Source organism: Triturus cristatus, chromosome 11 (assembly GCF_964204655.1).
Source record: "Triturus cristatus chromosome 11, aTriCri1.1, whole genome shotgun sequence".
NCBI classification, from domain to species: domain Eukaryota; kingdom Metazoa; phylum Chordata; class Amphibia; order Caudata; family Salamandridae; genus Triturus; species Triturus cristatus.
In genome coordinates this window covers 466,886,114-466,900,989 of record NC_140594.1, presented here as the reverse complement: position 1 = coordinate 466,900,989, position 14,876 = coordinate 466,886,114, and positions in this window count along the sequence as shown.

The following is a 14,876-nucleotide window of genomic DNA, read 5'->3' as shown; positions in this document are numbered from 1 at the left end:
ATGTTCATTAAAATGGATGGTAATGGTCATGGTTTAGGAACTCAGTGCTGAGCAAGGGACTGCAGCAGGGATGGTGGCTTTAGGGCTTAGGGCTAAGAAAAGGGACAAACGTAGGTATCAGGGCCAGGCAGGGGCTGAGGCAGTGGGCGGTTTTAGGGGTCAGGACCAGGTTCAGGCAGCGTTCAACTCCTTTCTTCTCCAGACCCATCCGGCTCTTCCTTGGACCAGCAGAGTTAGGGTTCAGGGAAGGGCATGGGGCTGCAGCAGGGGAACCTTTTCTCTGGTTCTGGATTCTCTGTCCTGTAAGAAAATGGAAGTCCGTTCAGTGTCTATTTAGCACTGTGAACGAATCACGTAGGGAGAAACAAAAAACTGGAACGTGCTTGCCAGTACGTCGCAATGACATGCATGCCATTACCAAGGTAACTCCTCGACCACGCATGCCAATTGAGCACCTATAACCCCTTACCAAGCATACCTTTATGATGATATTATTGTAGTAAAGGAATGCATGGTAAAGGCATATTTGTTGTAAAATGTATCGTACAAAATGCATTCATGGTAATGACGCATGCATTGTACAGGCAGTGCTGTAAAGCCATGCGTGGTAATTGCATGCGTGGTTATGTCATACAACCCAAAATCACAAAACCTGTGAATTGTACACACATGCATGACATATGTAGGGCTATGCCTTATGCTCCATGTACCCCATTGCTGGAGTGTGCGGAATGTGCAAAATTCAGTCAATGGGGATATATACACCAGAAGGACTTACCTAGATTCCTGCTCCACAAGGTTATAGACATCTGGTACAGCTGCTCAGGAGTAGGGGGACCTGGAGAAATGAATCCATGGTGGAGAATGCTGGGGAGAAGCAGAATAGGGTGAGTATGCACCCATTTCTGAGGACTCTAGGTAGTCGGTCAGACCGCCACAGTTCGGTCGTCGGAAACCCACATCGTAATCTGGACTGCAGTTGGAGAGCCCTACACTGTCCCATGGCTGTTGTTTTTCTCCAACCACCATCTCGGGGGTCGGAGAAAGGTTGTCGGAGTCGTCGGTCAGTTAGCAATCAGTCGGAATACATGATGGATGCATTGTAATCCGGCAGTTGGACCAATGGATTCCGATGAGACCGCGGTAGTCCGACCGCCCCTGAAAAGACAAAGGAAGCTGGTCCAATTGGCACCGTAATGAACCCCTAAACTGTTATTACATTGTGATTCAGTACATACACATCTATTTATTTACATGTCATATCACAGATTACCACAGTAGGCAAGGATTTGGTGTTGACCACTCCCTCTGACAAACCTTGATGATTCTTGATAGGCCCTGTTTAAAGAGTTGTATATTGCTTTGCAAGCTGTACTTTTCTAAATAGTTGTAATTTCATAATTGTATCCTTCATGGTTGCGAGTTTATGTGCCCTTTGAATAGGCAGATGCTGGGAAAAGTGAACAGCCAATGTGAAAGACTAAAGGGTTCATCGGTTCATCGGTATTTGCACAGAATATCAGGATGTAAATACCGAGAGACAGAAATATCGGGAAAAACTATTGTGATACAAAATTATCACGCTGCAGGAATATTGTTCTCAAGAACAGCATTTTCTTAGGTAAGTAATATTATTGTTTAGAATATCGCTGTTAATTTCATTTTCAATAATAAAGTTGTAAAGAATATTGTTTTTTAAATATCTGAATGTGTGTTTAGCTCATATATTAATTATATGTGTTATTGTTTGTATAATTGTTAACAATATTTTTAAACATGGTTCGAAATTTTAAGTGATTTATAATTTTTAATTTAATTGCTCGTAGCAATTTATAGTGTCATAGTGTGTTGCTAGGCGTGTATGAGTAAAGGGTGGGAAGTTGATTAATCAACAATTCATTAGCAATTCATTAATATTTTATTATTAATCATGGCATTGATTATTAATTAAGTAAAGTGTGTAATCATTTTTTTGTTGTTGTTATATTTTAGGTGCGGGCCACTGGATTGGTGGGGTGTAGGGTGGAAAGTTAGTTACATCAGAAGTAAGTGACAATTCATTATTAGTTGTTTTAATTGATTATTAAATGTGAAAATTGTGTACTTATATTTTTTAGTTATATTGTATGTTTGGGTTGCTGAGTTTGTAGGGGTATAGGGTGGAAAGTTAAGATATAACTAATTAACACTTCATTATTCATTTATTATCACATTTAATTGATTATTAATTATGTAAAGTTTGTAATAACTTTATATTTTAGGTGTGAGCTGTTGGGTTTGTAGGGATATACGGAGGGAGCTTAAGTAATAATCAATTATTGATTTATGTATTATTAATTATTTGATAATTGATTATGTACATTATGTAAAACTGATTTATTTTATTTACATTTTAATATGGGCAACTAGGTTTACAGGGTATAGGGTGGGATGCTAATTAAGTAATAATTAGTTAAAAAATATCAGTTGCTAAATATTTAATTGATTGATTATCAATTGTGTGAATTGTGTTATACTTATTTATTTTTGTTATGTTTTAAGTGTGGGCCTCTAGGCTTGTAGGGGTATAGCGTGGGAAGGTAATTAATAAATAAATAAATAATATTTATTGAATAGATAATTGTTAATTCTTTAGTAATCATTAATTGTTTCATTAATTTGAATTTTATATAATATAATATATATATATATTTTTTTAGGAAGGCGTGCAGCCAAAATGCGTCTGTCCGTGTAGTAGTCGTGTGGCAAATAAAACTTGAAAATGTGTCTCTCCAGTGTGCGCCTCAATCTGTGATCGTGAAGTAGAGGTCACTTTTGGGAATATATATATATATTACCTACTGGCGGTCGCCAGTAGGTAGTTATAGTTAGGACCACGTTTCCATAGGAAATCCGCAACATTCTATTTTGAATAACTTTGGCGCCGGTCGACGAATCCTCGCGAATTTTTCAAAATAGGTGGGGCGCTACGCTCCGCTCCTAACCTGAAAGTCTCGGGGGGATTCGTCAAGCGGGGGCTGAGATAAAAGTGGGGTCCCAAAACGCGTTTTTCCCATGCATTTTTCCATAGGACCTTTAGACAGGGCTACAGCCCGAACGGCTGAACAGAATTACTAGAAATTTGGCAGAGAGGTAGTCGTCAGGTCAAGGAAGTGCCTTTTGTAGGTTTGGTGTAAATCTGTTCAGTAGATTCTGAGAAAATAGCCTTTAAATCAATATATATATCTGAGCCAGCTTACGGTGCGCTTACGGTACGCTTACCGTACGCGTACGGTGGCGTGCGCGAGCGCGATTCTGATTGGCTCTTAGATCTTAGTAAACATTCGAATCGGCCGAAACCAGGAAGCGGCGGCCGCCATTTTCTCTCTCGCACTGAGAGTCATGTTTAAAATATAAAGCACAAAAACATGTAAAGGGGCTGTTTAGACAGCTCCCACACACATAGCCATGTTGAGGGAGTCCCCAAAGGTCCCCCAAGGCCAAAAACGGAATTTTTATTTTTTCGCTAATTTTGCCGATTACGCTTACCGTACGCGTACAGTAAAAAAATTATTTAAAAAAAAAATTATCCACACTCTCTCCACCCCGTGTGCAAATGGTGCCCGAAGGGCACCATTTGTGCATGGCTTATAACATTTACGAAAAATTAAAATATTACCTTTCGAAACGAAGTGCATCATATGTCCTCCATGTGCACACGGTGCGCGAAGCGCATCGTGCGTACATGGCCCATCTAGCGTAACGTGGGCACGCGGTGCACGTAGCACACCGCATGCCCACCGTGCGTGCACGGCACTAACTGCGTAAAGTGGGCGCGCGGTGCGCGAAGCGCACCGTGCGCGCACGGAACGAACTGCATTAAGTGGGCGCGCACGCCACGAATGGCGTAAAGTAACTTAGCATTTAAAAAACCGTACAAATTCACTGAAAAAACCATAGGTTTCACACATGTTATAGTTAGGAATTAGCATTTAAAAAACCTTGCAAATTCACTGAAAAAAACATAGGTTTCACACATGTTATAGTTAGCGGAAATTTTACTGATAAAAAACCAATGAAATTCCCCCGTTATAGTTAGTGCAGGCAACTATAACTCACGCGACCGCAATCTTCTGCTGATGACATATGTGTCTTTATGAAAAAAAAATATTTGTAATATATGTATAGCTAAAAATGTATGGAAGAAGACATGGGCAAATAAGTGTCTAAATACAGTATTAGCATCAGCAGAGGATTGCGGTCGCGTGAGTTATAGTTGCCTGCACTAACTATAACGGGGGAATTTCATTGGTTTTTTATCAGTAAAATTTCCGCTAACTATAACATGTGTGAAACCTATGGTTTTTTCAGTGAATATATATATATATATGTATATATATTTATATATTTTGGGGGGGCTAACTAATAGTGTTCATATTAAGAGTTTTATACATCTTCTAAATTAATATGGTTATTCAACTACGTGTTTGATGTGAAGTACTTTCCCTACTGTTGCATAGACTGAAGTGGAAATAGTAAATGTAACCCCTCCAGAGTGAAATACTTTCCCTACTGTAAGTGTTACCCCTAAGAAGTCCAATACTTTCTCTTCTGTTGCACATACTGGGCTTGGAATAGTAACTCTTACCCCTCCAAAGTCCACTGCTTTCTCTATTGTTGCACAGACTGGAGTAGGAATAATAAATGTAATCGCTCCAAAGTCCAGCACTTTTCTTACTGTTCCACAAAATGTAGTGGGAACAGTAAATCCTACCCCTCCGAAATTCAACGATTTCCTGACTGCTGCACAGAATGGAGTGAGAATAGTAAATCTGATCCCTCCAAAGTTCAATGCTTTTGCCACAGACTAGAGTGCTAATGGGTAATTTAAAACCTCCAAAGCCAAATGCTTTTCCAACTGTTGCACAGACTGGAGTGGGAATAGTAAATCGTACCCTTCTGAAGGCAAGCTCTTTTCCTACTGTTGCACAGATTGGAGTGGGAATAGTAAATGATATCCCTCTGAAGTCAAACACTTTTCCTACTATTGTGTCGTTTGGAGTTGGAATAGTAAATTGAAATAACCCAAAGTCCAACGTGTTCTCTGCTGTTGCACTGACTGGAGTGCCAATAGTTAATCTACCCTCTCTGAAGTTCAACACTTTCCCTACTGTTGTGGTGTTTGAAATGGGAATACTAAATTTAAATACTCCGAAGTCCAATACTTACCCTACTGTTGCACTGACTGGATTGGGAATAATAAATCTTATACCTCCTAAATCCAAAATATTCCTTATTGTTGTGTTGACTGGAGTAGGAATAGCAAGTTTAACCCCTTTTAAGTCCAACACTGTGCCTACTGTTGCCCAGACTGAAGTGGAATAGTAAATATGATCCCTCCAATGTCCGACGCTTCCCCTACTGTTACAGACTGGGTTAGGATAGTAAATTTAACCCCTCCGAAGTCCAACACTTTCCCTACTGTTGTGCTGTTTGGAGTGGGAATAGTAAATTTAAATACTCCATACTCCAGTACTCTCCCTACTGTTGCACAGACTGGAGTGAGAATAGTAAATGTAACCCCTCTGAAGTCCAATGCTTTACGTACTGTTGCAGACTGGACGTGGAATGGCAACTCTTACCCCTCCCAATGCCAATACTTTCTCTACTGTTGACCTGTTTGGAGTGGCAATAGTAAATGTTACCTCTCTGAAAACCTATGCTTTGCCTACCGCTGCCTAAATTGGAGTGAGAATATCATATCTATCATTGCCAGACTTCAATTTTATATATACATATTTATTACCTACTGGTGATCGCCAGTAGGTAGTTATAGTTAGGACCATGTTTCCATAGGGAAAGGGTTTTTTGACTTGCCTATATCTTCGGTGCCCTTGTTCTAAAAAAGAGTGTGCGGGTGATTCTTGTTGGAAAGTTTCAGGGTGATCCGTTAAGCAGGGACTGAAAAAAAGGGTGGGGTCAAAAAATGTGGTTTTCCAATTTTAATTTCTATAGGGAATTTTGAACAGGAGGACTACAGCCCAAACTGGTGGACATCAAAATTGGTAGAAAGACTTATTTTTGCTCTTTGGTGTAATTACGTTCAGTAGTTTTGGAAATATTAAAGGAGATCCAGATTTGTATATCTTAAGGCTTGAAGGCTCAGAGAACCCTCTCGATAAGTGTTGGCATCCATCTTGGGACTTGGCTTCTGCCGAGTCCCAAAAAAAATTGTTAAAAAAAGAGAAGGGAACAGGGTAGGAATAACCTGACTCCTTAGGCTTCTTGTGGGGGGTGGGTGTCCAGAGGGATCCCACAAGGGCAAAACATTTTTTTTGTGTTGCAAATGCACAATGGGGTCGCACATCCGGTGTGAAATAAATGTTTAAAAAAGTGTGGTCTCCTGCGCTTCATTTTATCATAGACCCCCGAGTGACTTATGAAAGTCCCGGGTACTGCCAACTCCCGGGGACTAATATGTATAAATTAATGTGAGGGGAACCCGATCGGTCCCCCTCAGCCCCGGTGACCGCCACCTCCCTGGGGCAAGTCTGCTCAGATACATGTGGGTCGTCCTACATGGCCCCCCACAGGCCCGAGGACTGCTACCTCCCCTGGACACTTTAAAATATGTATGCAAGACAAATTATTATAAAATAAATTGGAGGGGACCTGCGCAGATCCTCCTGCAGCCTCGGGGACCGAACATTTTATTGAAAATAGGGAGGGCCCCTCCCCTATTGAAAATAGGTATTTTTAAAGGCTGAACACCTAGGGATGGGGTCCACGGGCTGGAGTTAGCCTGGGGAAAGGGCTGCAGGGCCCCTCTCTCTCATTTGTTTATGTCCAGGCCCCCGGGGATGGGGTCCCAGAGGCCCAAATAGGCCCAGGGAGGGGGGCTGTGCAGGACCCATCCCCATTGAGTTATGGCTGGGCACGGGGAATAGGGTCCCTAGGGCTGGATGTGGGCAGGGAGGGGTATTCATGGCCTCTCCCAAGCTACCGAACATATTTGCCCCTGGGGAGGTAGTGGTCCCTGAGTCATCTGCGCAGCCCCCCAAACTTTTAAAATAAAAGCCCTGGGAGCTGGTGGTCCCCTGGGGCCTGGGGGTTTACGTGGCCTCCCCACATTCATTTAAATATAAGCCCCTGGGGCATACATGTGCCCATGGAGGGGGGGCATGAGCCGCCTCCTTCAATTTTAATATAAATGGACATGCACCCTGGACCAGGCCCACCTGAGGGATTTTTCCTAAACAACCATGGGAGCCCACTGAGACACTCACATACTCACTCACAGACCCACTCAGAGACTCACACATCCACTCATAGACCACTCAGAGACTTACACAGCCACTCACAGACTCACACACTCACTCACTCACAGACCCAGTGAGATACTTATACAGCTGCTCCCAGGCCCACAAAGACACTCACGCACCCACTCACAGATATTGAGACACTCACTCACACACTCACTGAGACACTCATGCACTCAGTCACACACTCATCCTCAAAGGTTACAGTTAAGAATTTAAAACAACCTTAGAAATTCTTTAAAAAAAACAAAAGTTACAGGGACGTTGTACTTAGGCTCAGATTTTGCTTGTACAAAACCAGAGAAATTCAGCAGTTGCAGTTACCTGAGCTAACTATAACTTACGCCACTGCAATGCACTGCTTATGACCTCACATATTACATCACTCATGACTAAGTGTGAGTGGTAAACTCAGCTCTGCCAGCGAAGTGCACAGATTTTTTGGAACTACGCACTCTGCTTGGAGGGTAGAGTTAGCTCGAACTCCGGCTATGTCACGTAACGAGGTTTACCATGACCCACAACTATCAGCAAAATGTGCACTAACTAGCTTTAAGTTTGTAGGAACGCCTGACTTTTAGTTTGAAAGAAATCATTAGTAACAGGAACAGAACATCCGGGTATGTTAGGGGTGTGCACCTTATTTTAGCAAGAAGGCTGCCGTAGGCGTCGTCTCTGGGCCACCCCTCCCCCTTGCTCTTCTAGTTTGTGTTTGACAGCAGCAGCAGTGCTAGCAGCAGACACCGGGGGAATGCCAGAGAGAGGAGATGCTAATCTCATGAGTCTGCTAATGAGCCATTGGCTGGGCTGCTTGGGAACAAGGCAAGGTTATTGTCACTACCCCAGTCCCAAATTGCAGACGCCTTTCTCAGTGCGGGGTTGCAGGAGCCTGGGAGGAGGCATGCAGGAAGACATATAGATTTTTGGGATCAAACCTTTCTCGCCCCAAAAGGATTTACATACTTCAAGTGGTACTTTTTCACCACCGTTTTTTGTTTTTTTGGTGCGGGAAAACTACTTTGTTTTTGGAGCCTCTGCCCAGTTTCCTTTCTATACTTTTGGAGGAGTTTGCAGTGCTTGATCATGCCTAGGGAGGGGAATGGACAGCTGCCTTTACCTGATGGCTGGGAGGAAGCAAGGGACTATGATATTGACCACACCACCAAGCGGACCACCTGGTTGACCCAACGGATGGGTAGGAATCGGCAGAAAATACATTTGAACTGTTGACGGAGGGGCTGAAGGGGTACTGGTGGGGCGGGGAGAAAGGGGCAGGAACGTGGGATTCTGGAGCATGAGCTGCACTGGACCCTTGATACACCAGCCCACAGCACATGGGATCTTAACGCACACTGCTCATGGCACACAGGGGCCCAGCATGCATACAAACTCATACACTGCAGTTCATTTCAATTTACTTCTGGCAGAAGGTGGCTGAAAAAAAAAGATTGCACTCTGCTGCCGACTGCAGAAATGTACCATTTGCCGCCATAGCAGGAAACATTTAGAAGCACTTGAGTGTTCTATGCTTTTATGCATCCGCAGGGGGTAACTTTCACTGTAGCGCTGCACAAACTCTTTAGAACAACCACAAAAATTCTGCTTTAGCCAAGCATTAATCTCATTTTACATGTAGGAAACCATCAAAAGAGAGCAGAATGGAGTCCACTGGGCAATGTAAAATATGCAGGGGTGGGATAGGGGAGCAACTCTGCCCGATCGGGGAACTACGCAGAATTCCATGGAGATGTATGCAACTCCGCGGATTTCCACATAGTGCTACTCCGCGAGCTCTGCCAACCCTTACTCATGACATGGTCAGTAATATCACTGATTACTTAAATTAGGGGGACATGACCTGCTGGTCTCTGTGTAAGACTATAGCTTGAACCTGGGATATTCAAGCATGGAGAAGACAAAGGGAGAAGAGAAGGGTACTTTACTTCCTCTCTGTGATTCCTTATTCCTTACTTTTTCAAAGACACTTAATTGATTATGAAAGCATCAAAGATTAGTGTGGTTCTTATGGTTATCAAGAAAGATTCATTAGGTATATTTGTTTGCACTTGGCGATGTTATTTTGGAGAGACTTCAAACATCCACTTGAATAGTAATATTAAAATAATGAGTGCAGTAAATGGTTACTTTTTTAGTATTACTTCAAAAACACACTGCATTTCAGAGAAATTCCTGATTTCTTTTAGGGTGCATTCTGGTAACTGTATGACTCTTTGTGCCACTAAGTCACGTGCAAGCCTTGATTTAAAAGCATGTGACATTGTACTGTGGACCGACTCACAATTTATCAAGGCTAAAATGAGATAGCTGATATGTGTCAGGAAATGGAGCATGCTGCATTATTATTTCGAAATAAACATATGGTTCCTGAGGAAATTAGCTTTGACAATCTTTTCTTTTATGTACTGCAAACGAGATGCTTTGTCTCCATCAGTTGAAGCTGCCCTGCAGGGTTGGGGACTCCCATTGATGGAGGTGGTTGCTGGACTTGAATTAGGGGAGCATGAGCCACTCGCCTCTGTATAAAACTATGGAATGAGTCGATAGGACAAGAGGGTTTAAGAAGAGGGATAGAAGGGAAAATCAACGGATTCTTTAATACTGCCCTCACACACTATGTAGTGGCATGTTTCATCATACGGCTGCTGTCAACGCCTAGGTGCAGACCAACACACTAGGTGGAGCACTGATTTTTTTGTGAGGTGAAAAAAGAAGAAAAAAACAGAAAGAGAAGGAAACGTTTCCCTGGTGAAGGATCAATAGTGCAGAAGGAAAGTGAGGTAAACCTGCCTAAGGAGGTACCATCTGTACTGCTTTATTATTGGTCCCCCTTGACAGGATTGAAAATCAAACAAATGGTTACAGGAGGAGTTACCGCTCCTTTACCCCATCTGCCATTACCAACGTGTTTCAGCCATTTTGTTTTGCCCTACTGGGTCACTGGCCTTCTTCGGGGTATAGATCCCTCTTGAGACTAGTCTTTGTCAAAGTCTGACCGATTATGAAAGGGGGTTAAATCAATCTTACTTGTTCATCGTAACACATTCGCCAATAGCATCTGTAAGAAAGATGATAAAAATCATAAGAAATTCACACTAAACCCCTATTACCATTCCAAAATATTTCAAAGTAGATTTGAAAACACCTCTATGTGTTTAAAAGAAAGGGAGATATGTTATTCCCCCAGCATAGAATCTTGCATGTCATGCCACCTTACTATCCAATTACACACCCAAGATAGACGTATGGTTGAATCAGTTAACTTTCTTTGACTGTACTCCCCTCACCAATGACTCCGCTAAATCCCTGGGAGTCACCATAGACAAACACCTGTACATTCAAGTGCAAATCTCTAAAGCCACCATGGGTGCCAATCACCAGTTGATTTTACTAAGGAAACTTAAACCCTTCCTCCAACAGACTGACCTAAAAATGGCGGTACAAGCCTATGAAAGTCCTATTCTATGTGGTCTCCCCAGATACAAGCTGGCACCGCTGAGGGCATTTAACAGTGCGGCCAGACTGGTCTCAGGATCTAAAAGAAATAGCCACATTTCCCCACCCTTGATAACTCTGAACTGGCTGCCCTATGAGGCAAGAATACACCGAAAGATCGCTTGCATGACCCATAAAGCCCTGCACAGCAATACCCCCAGTTACTTAGCACTAAAGCTAGAACGATCGGGAGGATGCAGACAATTGCGAAGTGTAAGCTCACTACTACTGAAACCATAGTCCTTCCATAAAACGAGTACCGGGCGCAGAGCTTTTTCAGGGATCACACCGAAGATTTAGAACTCCCTACCTCCAGCTGTACGTGGAATTGCTTCCTTTACCTCCTTCAATAAAGAAGTGAGATTGCTTCTAATGAACAAATTCACATCCTAAGGTATCATACTTTACGCTGACTTCTAGTGACCATGCTATCCATTTATTACCGTCTACCTCTTTTATATTGAACTGCTAATACCAAATGTATGTATACTTCGTCATCCTGCTAAGGTTGAATAACTGTGTAATGTGATGCGCTCCGATTCCCTCGTGGATCACTCACTGCCGACTACTAGGCACCTATGCTATCCATATATATTATTATCTATCTTTTTTTTTGTTGAATTGCAAATACCAATTGTTCCTTTACTACCTCAACCTCCTAAATCTGAAAAACTGTTTAATGTGAATTACTCCGATTCCCTCGTGGATCATTCTTTGTTGACTACTAGTCACCTAAGCAATCTATTTACTATTACCTACCTCCTTTGTATTATGGTGAGCACCGAATGTATGTACACCACTTCAACCATCTAATGTTCAATTATGTTAGATTGTAAAGCGTTCTGATATCCTCGTGGGTCATGTTTGACAGAGAGCTATTGCAAAACAGAGGCTTCTTTCCTACGCAATCTTTTTTTTAATTTTATTTATAGATTTATTAGTCACATATAACAGCAGAAACCGAAAAAGCATACATAGCACAGAAAAGAAATAAAGAGAAAGAGAAGAAGAAAAAAAGAAAAGAAGAGGGGAAGAGAGCGAGGATAGAGAGAGAGGGGATAAAATCAAACATCAAAACAGTGAGAAATGGTATATACAGATTGATCATAAACATAGTATTGTCCAATCCTGATTGGGAATACTTATAGATGAGTTTGTCAATAATTCATGACAAAAAAAGAGACAAAAACAATGAAGCAGTTAGTCCCACTGAAGGCTTGACCAGACCCTTCCGAAACTAACCCTTGAGCGTAAACCCCAAGCTTTAGCTAATGCCAACTCCATTTCATAAACCCCCCTCAATAATAACCAAAAATCAGTGATCTTGGGACACAATGCATCAATCCAAACCCTAGCAATGCACAACCGGGCAGTAATAATAATAATTGAGACTAAGGAGGTGGATAAATAGCCTGGGTCTGCTACCAGGCCCAAGACTATTTCTTTCTCAGTTAATTGATTTTCCTTGCCAGCCAACCTACTCAACACACATGTAACATCATACCAGAACATAGTTAATCGAGGACACATGACAAACATACGTCTGAGATCAGCAGCATACTCATTGCATTTAGGGCAGTATGACTTCAATGAGACCTGCAAGGTAGTCTATTTCGAAATGACCTGCGGGGTATAGTATAACATAAACATAGTACAATGTTGTTGCAACTTTAAATTAATTGAAGTAACAGCAGAATTAATTATAGCCATTGAGTCAGCGATTTCTTCTGTATTGATATCCATTGTAAAGATACGAGTGAGTTTGGCCGCAATCTGCGATCTGTCACTTCCACTTACAGACCGAAAACTCTGGTATATTTTCCCAATCTGACCCCGACCAGAAGTCTTAAAGATAGTCCGCAGTAGCTCTGAAGTACAAGGGAGGGCAAATAGGCCCTTCCCTTGTATAAAATAATCCCTAACTTGCAGGTACTTAAAAAAGGAATTGTGGGATAGCCCAAATTCCTCTTTTAAAGAGGAAAATGACCTAAAACTACATTCATCACACAGCTGCCCTAACCATGTTATTCCACAATGTTGCCACATCCTGCATACCGAATCCGATAATATGCCCGGAAACCTAGGATTGTCCCACAAAACAATATATTCATGTAGATCTGGTACGGCGAAGCTTCTACCGATGTCTTGCCAGATATGATAGATATGTCTAACTATCTTAAAACGGACTCTCTTAAAGTAGTTAGGGTCCGACATGTGGTGTAGGAGAAACCCAGTGTTTAGACCATATGCAAGCTGGTACGCAAGCCATGTTTTAACCACATTAGGTCCCAGAAGTAAACTCTGAATACGATTAAAAAAAGCTGACCAGAAATATGTCTTGAAATCAGGGAGGAGGAAGTCACCTTGCTCGTATGTCAGCTTTATATATTTAAGAGCTCTTCTGGATTTTCGATAGCCCCAAATAAAGCTTCCGATAGCAGAATCAAGTCGTTTAAAAAAAAGACATTGGGACTCGTAAAGGAATAGCGCGGAACAAATAGAGCAATTTAGGCAGAATGTTCATTTTCACTATATTGCATCTCCCAATGATAGTTAGAGGCAGCCTATGCCACCTACGCAGGTCAGCTGTGATTTTTTTAAGCAGTGGTTCATAATTCAAGGCCATAAAGTCCTCAGTACGCCCACTAATACAGACACCAAGATAGATAGCAGAGGTAGTTAGACCTAGATGGGGTACTGCGAGTGCAGGCACATAATTAAGAATAGACTGCGTCTTATTTATATTAAGCTTTTAGACCGAGAAGGAACCAAAAAGTTGTGCCTCATGTGTTAATACGGCTATGGCCACCTCGGGCCTGATAGTAAATACAGCGATGTTGTCTGCATAGGCTGTGACTTTTAATGTCATACCGTTGAATGATACTGGCAAGATAGAAGTATTCTGAAGGAGATGTCTAATAAAAGGCTCAATATAGAGAGCAAATAGTAAGGGGGAGAGCGGGCACCCCTGACGCGTACCCCGCTGGATACTTACAGGACTAGATGTACAACTGTTAACTTTGATAACAGCAGATGGATTAAAATAGAGTCGCTGGACCGCCGAGACATACCTCCGACCGAGGCCTAGAGAGAGCATAGTACACCAAAGAAACCCCCAAGCTACTCGGTCGAAGGCCTTCTCGGCGTCCAGCATTAGCATGCCAATCCGCTGACCTAAGTGACCAGCAACATCGAAAGCTGCAAAGGCGGTATTTATATGAGTTACCGTGTCTCTTCCAGGGACAAAGCCGTGCTGTTCTTCTGAGACCAATAGGTGTATGAGTGGGGTAAGACGAGAAGCAAGAAGCTTGGAGAATATTTTCGCATCCGTGTTGAGAAGAGATATCGGTCGATATGATCCTAAATCTTCTACAGATTTACCCTTTTTGGGAAAAACCACAATGTTAGTTCTATTCCATGAGGGAGGCCATTCCCTTCCCTGTAATATGTCATTAATCATCTCGAGGAGAACTGGCATCAACAAATCCCTGAAAGTTTTATAGAACTCAAGAAGGATAGTGTCCTCGCCCGCCGCCTTGCCGCTGGGCAGAGTCCTAATTGCTATGTACAATTCCTCCAGGTCGGCAATGTTCTCTAAGCTCGAAGTATGAGATGCATCCAGAGAGGGTAGAGCGCTCTGTCGTAAATAATTCATGGCCACCTGCTGGTTATAACTGCCCGATTCGTTATATAAGCTGGTATAGAAAATCTTAAATTGCTCGGCTATGTCCTCAGACTTCGTATAGGTGACACCGTCTACCCCGTTAATTATCTTAATATGTGATTTAGCCTTCTGATCGGCAAGTTGGTGCGCCAGTACCCTTCCCACCCTCTCCCTATACTCATACTGCAGAGATCTAAACTTAAGAAAATTGTTGGCGACCTTAACCTTGAGCCCTCTGCTAAGTTTTGCTCTAACTTCGATTATTTGGGCGTATATTAGTGGCTCACTAATATCTTTTGAAGCGATTGCCCGGGCATGTTGCTGCTCTAATTCAATGTACAGCCGATGTTCGTTACCCAGCTGACTATTATTGAGTCTGTTCTGCTTAGCTATAAACTGAA